The sequence below is a fragment of the Sander lucioperca genome, chromosome 15 (assembly GCF_008315115.2).
Source record: "Sander lucioperca isolate FBNREF2018 chromosome 15, SLUC_FBN_1.2, whole genome shotgun sequence".
NCBI lineage: Eukaryota > Metazoa > Chordata > Actinopteri > Perciformes > Percidae > Sander > Sander lucioperca.
The window spans coordinates 19,518,423-19,531,784 of record NC_050187.1 but is presented as its reverse complement, the minus strand read 5'-3'; the positions used below and the strand labels follow the sequence as shown (position 1 = coordinate 19,531,784).

General features: G+C 38.6%; 1 protein-coding gene and 1 long non-coding RNA gene across 2 annotated transcripts in view; one reads left to right on the top strand and one right to left on the bottom strand.

Annotated features, from left to right (window-relative positions):
* Positions 1 to 13,362, top strand: part of hpse2 (heparanase 2) — a 55,518-nt gene that overhangs the window by 18,354 nt on the left and 23,802 nt on the right. The window lies entirely within an intron of this gene.
* LOC116053903 lies at positions 11,918 to 13,053 on the bottom strand. Its single transcript, XR_004105952.2, has 2 exons — positions 12,612 to 13,053; positions 11,918 to 12,162 (listed from the first exon to the last, which is right to left on the bottom strand). It is a non-coding gene; the product is annotated as an uncharacterized LOC116053903 (long non-coding RNA).

Here is a 13,362-nt window from a genome sequence, read left to right as displayed (position 1 = left end):
CATGCATTATTCAGTCTGGCAAAACGACTATTTGGCAGTTTGCAAATCGAACAAATTAACACATTTATTCTCTCAAATTTCTGTCATGCAACATGCAAGATCATGCACAGGAAGCACATAGCTAACTAGTGAGAAAAGCTGCATACATTATCTCAAATAATGCACACGGGGGAGATACTGAGTCTAATTACCTGTAAGCTTTATCAGCAGGTATTAAGCTCATGAATTGTTTTCTTGCTCACCCCCAACAATAAACTTTTAATGCATCTATATAGAAAACTAGGCAAGGACCTCATATCTCCTTTAAGAAATGTAAACCCTACAGGTGCCCAGCTACCTTCCAAAACAATGATTCACTGCAGTCAAACAAGCATCCAAATAACAAACAACCCTGGTATCCAAACAACATAATCCACAGTTCCAGGAAAAATCTGAAATGTAAAGTCTTAAAGTGAAACTGACCTTGTGGCAGACATGTCTCCTTTTTTTGTTTTGCTTTTCTGTTTGCTTTAAAAGATACTGATTACTGAACAGCTTTAGGTAGTAACTGATTACAATGTGGCTTTTTATTTACACTTGTTTGTGTCAGATGAAAAAAATCTTGTAAACCGAAGGGAGAGAAGCATGATGTGCTCTGTGTTTTTTTTTGGTCAGACAGAGTGTTGAATAGGTCTTTAAGTCAGAACCCACACTTCTGTCAGAGCCTGGGTATTTGTTTGTAAATCTTAAAAAGTAAGAAGAAACTGGACACATATGGAAGCCAGTTTAGGCTTGGCTGTTAGGATGGTAACCCACTTTTACTGAGACAAACAACAGATAGCGGTTTGGCTACATCTGAAGATCAGTCACCTCCAAAATGTTTATTAGCTCATTAGAGGGTAATGGAAGCTTAATGTTAGATGTGTGACCAAATTGTTTTCTTTCTCATTTGCCAAAGTTTCTCTTTGTTTCTGTTTTTGTTAATTGGTTTAAGTATCCAGTAATTGGTGCCTTGGGTTTTTATTTGGAGATTTTATTAGATGCCGGCTGATGTATGGTTACAAGATGACAGAGAAAATATGTAAACTATTTTATGGGCTTTCATCACTTAAGCAGTGCAACACATTTAAAACATATTACATATGTGTCTTAACTGTAATATACAGCTGTTTATGTGTTGTAAAGACATAAAGAAGATAGGAAGAAAGGATGGAAGAAGGAAAGAAATAACTGGACAAGACTCATGACTGGTACTCATGCACTGAGGGACCTCTTAATAGCTGGTTGCCCTCCAAGCACTTTTATTCTGAAACTCTGTTGTGTGCGACACAGCACTATGTTATTGAAGGAATTTTATGAGTGCATAAGTGTCTAATGAAATTTCCCTCGGTCAGAGGAGTGAAGCACGGAAAGAAAAAGTGGAATTGAATTTTCAATGGTATTTTCCTCAGACCTGCATTCCCTAAGGGAATGTACAGGACTGCTTGCAGTGGCCCAGGCAAGAGGAGGCCAAGTGAAACCTTTCCCTGAGATTTTGAACCTCTGCTTTGAATGGCAGGAGCTGACACTTCTAACCAGGAGCAGATGTTTGGCTTGACTTGGCTTGGCTTGCCCTGGTCCTTCCCGGGGTCTGATGAAGCCAGTATGCCCCACTCGCAATGCTAATAGCCTGGCTCTCCATCACTTGTTCTCTCCTTGGTGAACTCCACTGCCTTCAAAACAGAAGAGAGCCAAGCCAAGGAGAACTCCTGCACAATCACACCAACATCAGCATCTCAACACTAAAGTGATGCTGCACGTGATAACATTGTAGTGTTCGACAACTAATGGATTTATCATAATTTTCTTCTAAGTCTATTGTGAGCTACTATTGTGTAGCGTTCAGGTGTAATTCAACCAGGAGTTTCAAAATAAGAGATGTTTTGCAGCAGGCACGCTCTGGCAAAGTACATCACATTTTACAAGTTACATTTCAGAAAATAAGAGTGAATCAAAATGAAAAACAAGTAAAAATTTTTGTAATAGCATAAAAACGTATTTGCTTTCAGACTTACATTTGTCAAGGGTGACCTAAGTAGCAAATGAGTGCTCTCTAATCCAAGGTCTTCATACACATTTATTTAAAAATGATAATAAAACTTACAGAGAGCACCATTATATAAAAATGTTGAATAATCCACAGGGTTCAGGTGATTCAGATGTTTTGTTTATTTGTTGTAAACAAATTGAATACAGTTCTCTCCTGTGTTAAACAGTGTTCGATAGTAGACATTGAAGATATTACAGGACACTTTGCCTTTTCATCTTCTAAAACGTCTGCTGAGGTTCTTATCCTCCCAACATGAAACATTTTTTTAAATCCTCCAAATGTAACCTAAACATCTTACTCTTACCAGATGTGAACCAGTTCCTCTGCACTGATTTAAAACCCTTTAAAATAGTATCTAAGTCTGTATAAACAGGCTCATACATACATATTCCTGGTGTCACCTACAATTCTTTTGTTTACTCCTTTTACAAACTTGCCAAATGTCCATGTTACACTTGTAGTCTGTGCTTTAGTCGGATAGCTAATTATTGTGCTTCATTTTCAGCATTGCCAAGTAATATTTTGTATCTTATCACCACAAACATAAGGAGATACATCATTATACAGTAACTTCCCACCCTCAGTGCAGATTGATCCAAACTACTGTGGAATGGTAACAAGTACAGAACCACCATAATCATACCATTAATCTTGGATTTTTTTTCTATATAACTTTTTGAAAAAACGTGTAATCTAACAAAAAACCACTACATTGGTATTATTGGTTCAACATTTTTAAAGAGGGGGGTTCATGGGTACATTAAGGTCTAAATTGTGCAAAAACAAATCAATGAAACAAATAAATACTGTGTTTATTCAGATATATGAACTTGCAGTAACGATTTAACAGATCAGTTTACTTTTGTATGTTTCCCACAGTGGGTGTAAATGGATTGGTATTTATTTGTAAAACTGAAAGAATTTGCTTTCAAACCTTATAGCATACAGTATGGTTTTTGCATCAGTTGAAAGCATCACCGCAAAGCACTGAAACACATGTGATCTTTCCAAAGATCTGAGCACACCAATTGACCAAAACACAATAATTAAAACGAATCAAAATCTCACTTGCGTGCAAACCTCTGCCAACATCTTTTAGTGAAGATGGAAAGCACAAATGGTGAAAAAAAAATGTTTCAAATGTGGAAATGGACTCAGATTCTTATAATGCAGCCTTATGTGCTCGACAGACACGATCAGGAAAACTCAGCAGGCGCACAAGAGTGACGAAGACAGTTTTGAGACTTTGGGAGATATTTGTTAAGGTAAATGGTCCCATTCTCTGTCTCCATAAACATATGGCAGGAATATCCATCACGGTGCAGGGACTTTGTCTTAACGTATTCCTGCAGAAACTCAAATGGGACTTAAAAGTTAAGAGTTATTGGAAGAGAGACTGTCGGACTGGCTGAGGCATGTGCCCCCTGTTGTGTGGCCTATACTGGCCAGCATTTTGGAGAGGATTGATGTGATGATTCTTTTTCTTTTTCTTTTTGCATGAGCTGCATTGCTGTAGCACCAAATCATTATTTTACCACCGTGATGATAAAGTAATAGGGTCACTTAAAATGAAAGTTCACTAATTTAAAGCCTTCAAAACGTTTCTTTGATTGCAAAATTAGCGGCTTTGCATTGATAGTTCAAGCTTTTACAAGGATTTATTGCATTGCAGATGCATCAGAAAAATGTGAATTTCAAATGAGTTATAAATTAAGTATAGTTAAATATGAAAATCTGGCTATTTTACATGTCAAGGGACCGTGCATATACATTTTTTCCTTGGCTTAAACCCATTGGCAAACATTTGGTCACGTTTGGTTTAACAGGTATTATCAGAGAATAACTATGAAATTATTACATACATTTATAAAATAGCATTCCATCATTCATTCAATTTAATTTAATTAGGTAATTATAAGTCATTATATTTAAATTACAAAATAACAAATAGCTTAAGTAGTCAGTGTGGTCAATGCACTAGATAGTAGCATTCCTATAAACATTTGTAACTTTTCCCATCATCTGATATTATAAATGTATAATTATATATACAACTGTTGTAATGCTAACTGGTGATTCTGTAACTGTTTAATCTGGCTCTGCTCGGTTAGCTGAAGACAGAACCTTCAGTTTAACTGAAGCATAAGTAATATGTGTGGATATGGTATGAGAGTGGAAGATGATTGCTGTGATTATGGTGATTATTCTAGTAGTGAAAGGGAGTCTGGGATACCATGTGTTTGCTTTGCTCCCTTGCTTGAGATCTGGTCTTTATAACCCTCATCCATCACACGGCCTGGGATCAAAGATACCCTACTTGAGCTGGGAATGTAGCAGATGTCCTAAATGCCCTATAAACAAATTGTTTGCCAGTCTTCCGATTTTTGAACATGATGAATTTCAAGGTGTTAAAAGAGCCATTTGTTAAGAACCTAAACATGTTTTTTTCCTGTGGATCATTAATCAGTGCTCTGCACTGCGTTTTGCAGCCTAAGCAGGTGTTTCGTGGGAAGGCCTGCAGATATTGTTTTAAATCCAAACTCTTTGATGGTTCAGGGGCAGTGAAGCCCTGGGCTACTCGCCCTTTTGTTTCACTCTGTCTGCCCACGGGAGTCTTGTTTCTCTGCAATTACAGAGCAATCGGAGCTCAATTACAGCATCAGCAGAGGTGTGTGATGAGATGGCTAAACGGATTAGAGGTGGAAGCTTTACAACTGCCCTCTTTGGAGGCGACTGTCACTAATCTCTGGTAGTAAAAATGTCAGGTGTGGCTCTCGCTTCCCTATCTTTAATGGCTCTACCTTAAACAACGCAACATTAATGTCTGACAAACAAATCACATTTTATGTGTTCAAAGAGATGCTGCGAATACAGAACTACTAAGAGGACTTCAGGCTGTTCTTTTACATGTATATGGCCTACAATATATTTTTCTTATTAAGAGTTTGAGAGCCTTCTCTTTACATCAAGTTTAGCCTGTAACGTTGTTGAAAAGCTTAAAAGCTTGTTTAAAAACGACGCTGATGAGATTGTTGAGAGTGAACCAAAGGACTAAAGTCCAAAGCAAAACAATGAGCTGAAAGATGCTATATAGCTCTGTAAAGCTGAGAGGAACTGCACAGTTGGTGATAATTATTTGTGGGTTCGTCCTTATGACCCATGACATTATGTCCTGTCATTTAATCCATTGTTGACATTGAATATAAATAGGTGCAGCTTTAAAAAAAAAAATTCAGTTTAAATGGTAAATGGTGTAGTCCTTATTCTTCAACACCACTGCTAACAAAATACTGTATCATCCCCATTGCGCTGGCTGGTGCATAGGACAGCAACAAAGTCCCTCCACGTCCTTCTGTCTTATAAAATAAAATAAATAAACTGTAGCAGCATATTAACTGGATGTTCAAATGATAAATACAATAGGCTACAATAAAGCCAATGTTCACATTAAATTCACAAGTTGCTGACCCGTATTAACGAACTCATAACCCAAGAAACATTGCAAATATCAAATAACACTTTGCGTTACAAGTTCACTTGAATAACTGAACATGTTGAATAAATGTCACTTAAGGATTTCATACCTCGCTCCACTTCCCAAGGGTGCAAAGCTAGCAGTCTACTTAGCTGTCCATTCGCCCCTTGCAGGTAGTTCACCAACAGACTTAACACAAGCGCATACGTTCAAAAAGTAATCCAAAGCGAGGACATACATAAAAGCTTCAGTAAAACAGTGAGAAAAATGTTGAGTTTACATGCTGTGTAGTACATGTGGTGTATGTTTTATGCAAGAGAGCGAAAAAATATGGCTCTTGTCTAGCAAGGTTTTTGCAGCTACCTCCTGTTCCGTGTGATTTCAAAATAAAAGTCTCTTAAACTATGGTCACAAAAACACTGCCCTTAGCTTTCAAGCTACAGTTACACAAGTTTGTTTACATTTTGTCCCTGCGCCCCTGCCAGCTCAGCTGTCAATCAAACATGTTAACTGGACCGCCCAGTCAGAGACTTGAATGCTTAAGGAACATTTCTAACGTATCTCAAAAGACATTTGTTAACTTCCTTTCAATAATTAGATGATATAACGGTAACTTTCAAAATTGCTTTGACAGAGATTTGTTTGCCTTAGATAGAGATGAACCTTTAGTTAGATTCACAAGTTAATAAACAGCCTGTCAGTTTATAATAACAGGATGATTCATAAACAGGTTCCTTCTCCTTTGGATGTGTTTGGTTGTGGTTTGTAGGTAGCTGCATAATGCAAACAAAGTGAAGATACAACATGGTGATGTTTCTCTCCTGGGAAACTTCCACACACCTTGTTTCTTTACAAGCCAAACACAGTGAGGTCATTAGAATCTAAAAAGCGTACTTTTCTCATTAGGGAGTGATAGACGGCGAGCATTGCCAAACAGATGTGAAAACCACTCACACCCCATACGCATTTCCCTCACACCCTGTTCCCCTAACAAGTGGTTTGAGTTACATGGCTCAAAGCCAAAGAAAGGCAGTTGATGTTATTTTGTCCACTTCTCTGTCTTTGATTTGTTGTCTACTGCAGTCTGTTGCCTAGTCTGAAGCACAAACACACACACACACACACACACACACACCTTACCTAGGTACTGCGCATGTGCGACTCCCAACAAATATTGAACAGAAGTGTGATGCCTCACTCTGTAGCTAAAACAGAGAGCTCAACACACAGGGTGAAAAGAGGAGCTGCAGCAATGTGCAGTACAACAAAAATAGTGTTTGTTGAAAATTAAACCATGTAAACCTATTCTGATATAACCTCTAAATACAATTATGAACCTGAAAATGAGCATAATATGAGCACTTTAACATACCACTCGTCTTACTCACCAGCTCTGTCGACTTGCTCTGCATCTCCTTACACTGGGTACACAGAAGAGGGCCACACGCAAGTCTAGTCACAGCAAATTCACAGATTGAGGTAATCTCTCTCTCACACTCTTGTTTTCACGCGCACACACACACACACACACACACACACACACACACACACACACACACACACACACACACACACACACACACACACACACACACGGGTCCCCCTTTACTAACAGAATTGAAAACAGGTGCCCATCACATATCTAGCGTTCTTCCAAAATACAAAAGTGGTTTGACCTGAATGGTTTCGCTGGAGTGGAGCCATCCTGTATGAAAGAAGAGTCCATGTGGAGATGTATGTGTGTAAACATGGAGGCGTTGGGTTCTGTGCAACACGCTGGTGGAGCAGCACAGACTCACAATATATTGGAACCACATTTCTCCCTCTGCGCAACCCTAACATGCAGTGTCAAGTTAACATCAGGATAAGTCGCAGATACACCATGTGAACATACCAAACCACAGCATTGAATAGCTTTTGATACAGCGTCCGTAACAGTATACTGGTCTGGCTTTGACCGATATGGATGAGTGATCAAACTGCATCGATAGCAGTTCTTAAACTTTTGACGATCTTTTTAAAAAATTGCAAATTGGAAACGTCAGTCTTGAGATGACCTTCAGTCACAGTGTCTTTTTGTGCAGCCACAGAGGATCTGGTTAGTGTAAAAAGGAACTGGGCCAATGAGAAACAGAAGGCAGAGAGTTGCTAGACGAATCAATGGAGCTGCTGGAGGAAAGGGATTGAAGCCATGATGGAGGAGCTGATGATAAATGTGCCACACTTGGGTTTTCCAGGATATTTAGCAGTTCAATTCCAAGTGTTTCATGACAGGTTAAGCTGTTTGTCTGCGACCGCATGTTCACGTGGTGTGTGTTAAGTATAAATGTAAAATTACTCTTCAAATCATCTGGTAAAACCTTAAATAATGTCATCAACAATTGTTCCAAGCATGTTGAGAACAATTTGATTGATGGACAGTCTGAGATTAGCCATTTACGCCATGCTTTCCCCACCTAGGTCACAATGCACATTTAATGTCTGCGCGTGTTTTACTGCCCACTTCAAGATGACATAATGTGAGTTGTTACAGCTGACAGAGAAAATCACAAGCATCTATGCCCTTAAATATGGGAACAGTGAAATGGTGTTGTGTCATGGACATGTCTTTTTATGTCAGAATCACAATTTTAATCAACAATGAATGACATTTAAGGTAATTATCGCAAAAGTCCGTATTTTGAGGTATGTTTTGAGCAGTGTGTGAGTGACTGTGGACACATGCATTGTAAGAGCTCTGGAAGCTTGACTGCAACATGTGCATCTTCAGATATGGAAAAACACATTGTATCCATAAACAGGAGAAAAAAAAGGCTCAGAATTAATTTCTCTAAACAGCCTTCTCCCCTGTCTGCACATGTCTCTCGAGGATTCGGTTTTGATTTGGCTTTAAAAGCAAGCCAGAACTTAGCTCAAGTGTGTGTGTGTGTGTGTGTGTGTGTGTGTGTGTGTGTGTGTGTGTGTGTGTGTGTGTGTGTGTGTGTGTGTGTGTGTGTGTGTGTGTGTGTGTGTGTGTGTGTGTGTGTGTGTGTGTGTGTGTTGATCGTTCCTGACTTAGGCTACCTTCAGGGACATATTTTAAACTAAAGACCAGTTAATTGGGGACAAAAGATGCGTCCTCAATTGGGGAAAAAGCTGATTTTTGAGTAGGTGGTTAAGGTTAGGGAAAGGGTTAGTCTCCAGAAAATAAATTTAAGTTTATGTAATGTCCCCAAAAGTAACCTAAGTTAACGTGTGTGTGTTCGTGTACGTGTGTGTTTGTGCATGTGTGTGTACTTGTATGTTCCAGACTGACTTTGATGGGACTAAACATGCAGTAAGCTGCATCTGGCAGCAAGTCATTATATTTCTATATTTGAATGAAACCAGAGACAGAAAACAAAGTTTTTGCTTTGCTGCCTATTTTCTTTGCTAAGTCAAAACTGATGGGGAGTGTAGGAATATATCCACATTTCTAAACTTAGATTTTAAAGTCCAAGACCAGAATTTTTTTCACAAATCATCTGAATTAGAATTTGAGGGAGGAAGTGTAAGAAGATGCTGTTTGTTCCCTCTGCATAGCTGTAGGTTGCGTTCACTTTCCTCTCAGTACACAGGGATATTTCACTAAAGCAAGCTTGGATGGATGCCAGTTGAATTATTAATGTAATTTGCGCTTACAGCTAAACCTGGCCGAGAGCAGGTTTAAGATGACTAAGCCCGACTTATTCCCTCTCATTAATTAAGAACTGTACGCTATTGCTGTTGACTGATCAAATAGAATATGTATTTTATAAATGTAGACTTAATTATATTTTTCTTTAATTCAAGAAATCCCTTTTATTTAAATACTTTTATATAAATACTTTTATTTCTGTTATAAATAGAAAATCTTAAATTCAAGCCCCTTACATTTTAGTTTAAGCATTTACGCATTTAAGTAATCTTTACAAATGGTACATTCCATGCCACAGTAGATTAAGAAGAAGCCATTAAGAACTGACTTTATAGCGAGGTAAAAAACAAATCCCTGACAAAAAAAGATCTTTCTTCAAATATTACATTTTTAATATTGCCTCCCTTTTTTTGGCAACATTGTGAAACGAAATATAAATGTGTGAAATCTAAGTGGACCGATGCAGTTGGCAGTTGATTTACAACACAGCATTAGGGCACAGGGTTTTACTGTGGTTTACTGTCTGTAACAATTCTAAAATGTGTTGACCTCTTCTCAACCTGCTTTTCATAACTTAGTTAAGTGAAGTCTTTTTTCAATCTGAAGACTTTCCAAAGATCCCCAAACCAGGTCTGTCTCATAATAAAAAACAGCACGCAATTGAGGTTATACAGTATGATATGATTAAATAATTCTTGCAGCTTAAAAAATCTGATCATAATTTAAAACTGCACCAGAAGAAACTGTCATGTAAAAATACACCTGTCTTGTCCGATGACAGTAACTCACTAAATGTGCAGCTACAGAGAAAAGACTTATTTCATTGGAAACTTCAGATGGGTGTCTGGTTCATGTGGCTGGTATATAAACCAGCAAACACTGTTTGTGTGAGTGCATACAGGCCCAGTGTACATAGACCTATGTGTAACTCAGTGTTTGAGGGAATATGCAGAACTGCAGAAATGAGGCATAGCACTGACTGATGCTGCCGGCCTCTCTGCTTCACAGAACTGGCTTTTCTATCAGATAGACAGCTTGACAATATCCAGACCCCGCTCTTTCCGCTGCACACAAACACACAATGGCACGCCAACACACAGGCACATACACACACATGCATGCACACACTGTTTTTCTGGGTTTGTTCTGCTTGTTTCTGGCGGGACTGTTTGTAAGATAAAAGGGAAGTTTGTAGCTGAGTGAGTACAGTAAAGTCTGACCTCTTAGACAGGCTTTCATTGTGTTATGTGTAATTGTGAATGTTGAGACCAGTTTTAAAACATATTACAACATAAGAAACTCATTCTTAAAAAAAAACAGCAAACTGAATAATGATGTTCAAAAAAGAAGAAAGGTCCAATGCACTCTTCTGGCAAAAAGTTTAAAAGCCTTTATTTAGATTGCTATTTCACCATGAAATTACTTGTACATGTTGTAAAATAGAGCTTAGTAACAACCCATGCGTAGCGGCACAAACAGCCTTCTTCAGGGTGAAAAATGATGTTGACTCAGAGATTAGTCAATGTCATTGGGATGAGCACCATTTATTACTGGCTTGATACTTCAAACAGACGTAAAGGCAATTTTATGTTGGATTGATTGTCTATGTCTGTGTTTGTGAAACACGAGATCATTTCGGAGAGTTATTGTCCAATAACATTAAGTGCTGTTATTTCACTCTAAATTCACCATTTGCCACAATATTTAATTGAATCATGCTACATTTCTCCTTTTCTGCATTACACAGATGTGATAATAATAGCTCACATACAGAAAGACACACATGGTATGTGTGCATGTGCATACACACACAGATTCAGAGTGTCTTGGTAATGTCATTACTTTCGTCTGACTGAGATCACAGATTTGTAGCTTCAGGGCTTTCTAGTGTCTGCATAGGAGCTCTTTCATGTTTGGCCTCAGTGATCTGCAGATTTCTTGACACCAGGAGGGTGAATCAATCTACCAAACAGCCTTTACTCTTTGGAATAAAGCATATGATGCCCTGCTCTTGTCAGGCGATAAACGAGAGCTCGGCTACGTAGACCAGTAATACTATACTACCTCTTCGGGCTAGTAGCTGTTGTTGTGTGTGCATCCGAAACAGAAACTGGCTAACTGAAGATTAGCCACCATTAAAATGATAGGTTGTTCCCAGGGAATTTTACTACTGTTTGTCCTGTTTCCCTAGATTTGGACAATTTCTTGACTAGCTGTAGCTTAGCTTAAGTATGTACCAGCTCCTCTGAGTAATAGGGAGAGCTAAAAGTGATGTCTTCAAATGTCTTGTTTTGTCCAAACAAATGCCCAAATTCCAAAGATATTCAATTTACTGCTGCCATTTGAGAAGCTTCCACCAGAGGATGTGAAGCTTTTTATCTCACTAGTTTTGTTTTAATAATGACTTAAACAATTAATTAACAAAATAGTTGCTGATTAGCTTTCTGTTGAGCGACTAACTGATTAATTATCTCATCATTTCAGCTCCATCTACTACATATAACAATTGATGTATAGCCTTTAAATTAATTGATATTAACAAAAAAAATGAAATAATTTATCTTCTGATCCACTTTCTGCTTACAAGCACTACCTTTGACCTCATCATTCAACATACCTTGAAGTTGCAAAGACAGAAGAAAGCTCGCTATGAGTTTGTCTGCTGCTGGTTATCAATAGTAAAATTCTCCAGAAACCAAACACATAAACACGTAGTGCATATACATATTTATTTGATCTTACATACCGCTTTTAAAAACACCTTCTAGCAGAGAAACAATATTTTAAGCTACTTGAGGCATCTCATGATGCCTTTATGATGTGTGTGCAGGGCTGCTAGCTGTGTCTTGGAGCGAGGCTGGTCGCTTTCTGCTCAGATCTCAGGTGAGGAAAGGCCTGGAATCACTCATCCTGACAGCCACATCTGGCGTTACTTTTTCTGTCCTGCTGCCCTCAACTCTGCTCCTTTCCACGGACACCACTCTAATTTAACCACAGAGGAAAGGAGTTATGATAATAACGTTATTAGTGGTTGTTAATGAGATGGAGAACAGACAGTTTACACAAGAGACATGCACTCCCGAAGAGTGCTGTGTGTAATACAACTATTGTTACTGCTGGCATTTTCTTTTGTTTTCAGGCGTTGTCCTGCCGTTGCCGGAAAGTGAATGAATGCCAGGTGCAACAAGCAATCTTTCTGTTCTCTCTATTTGCTCCGTGGATTATACATAACCACTGCTCTATTGGAAATAAAGGCTTACAGTAAATGCTGAATAAAAAAACGCATTTGCACTGAAGCTTGACTTAATAAGCATTGTTCAGTGTTCCAATGTATTCTGACTCTGACTTAAAGCCAGACATTTGTATCTCTCACATCCATTTATTAAATATTATAATATTAGAGAAACTTGCACCTTTCACATGACTGTAACAGCTCGACATGTATCCAGAAGAATAACCTCACATGCACCCTGGTCTGCTCTGCTTTTGTCTTCATTCCACGTTGTCAAGCTCAGCTGGTGCCAAACCCACAGCTGAGGGCAAATTCTAGCCTGAACCAGACCGGCCCCCAGTTTTCATCTGTTTCCTGTTGTACCTAGGAAGTAAGGGTCAAATGTCAGGGTAATATTTACGTTAATGGAACGACTCTAAACTGATTAAATTTCAAAACAAGAGCCTGAGGTATCCAGGAGCGGCCTGCAGTCTTACATTAAAATATAAACACTTTTGGTACTCATGTCACTATATGCCAGCATTTGTGGTAGGGCCCTCCTCCGATACTGCCTAGTGAGAATAATGTGCGTTGATGGAGACAGCAGACATAAACGTGAGTAAGTAGTCAGCTGCAGAGGAACAGAACGATCCTGTGATCGCAGCTTTGAGGAGTGAATCACCGCAGGAGTCCATGATGGGAAAGTCAGTCTTTCTGGATTCTCACTGAATGTTGCTAAAGAATAGACTCTGCTGTCTTGTGTATGAAATGGACACACATGCACAAACACAAAGTTCAGTACCTGGCACACGACAACTAATTGCAGAATAAATCCAAGCTGTAGTTCACAGTTTATCCAAAATGCAGTATGCAAAATTCCCATTCACAATACCGCTGAGAAATGTAATCTTCCTATTGTATACGTTACAATTTACTGAGGTTGAAAATTTTAA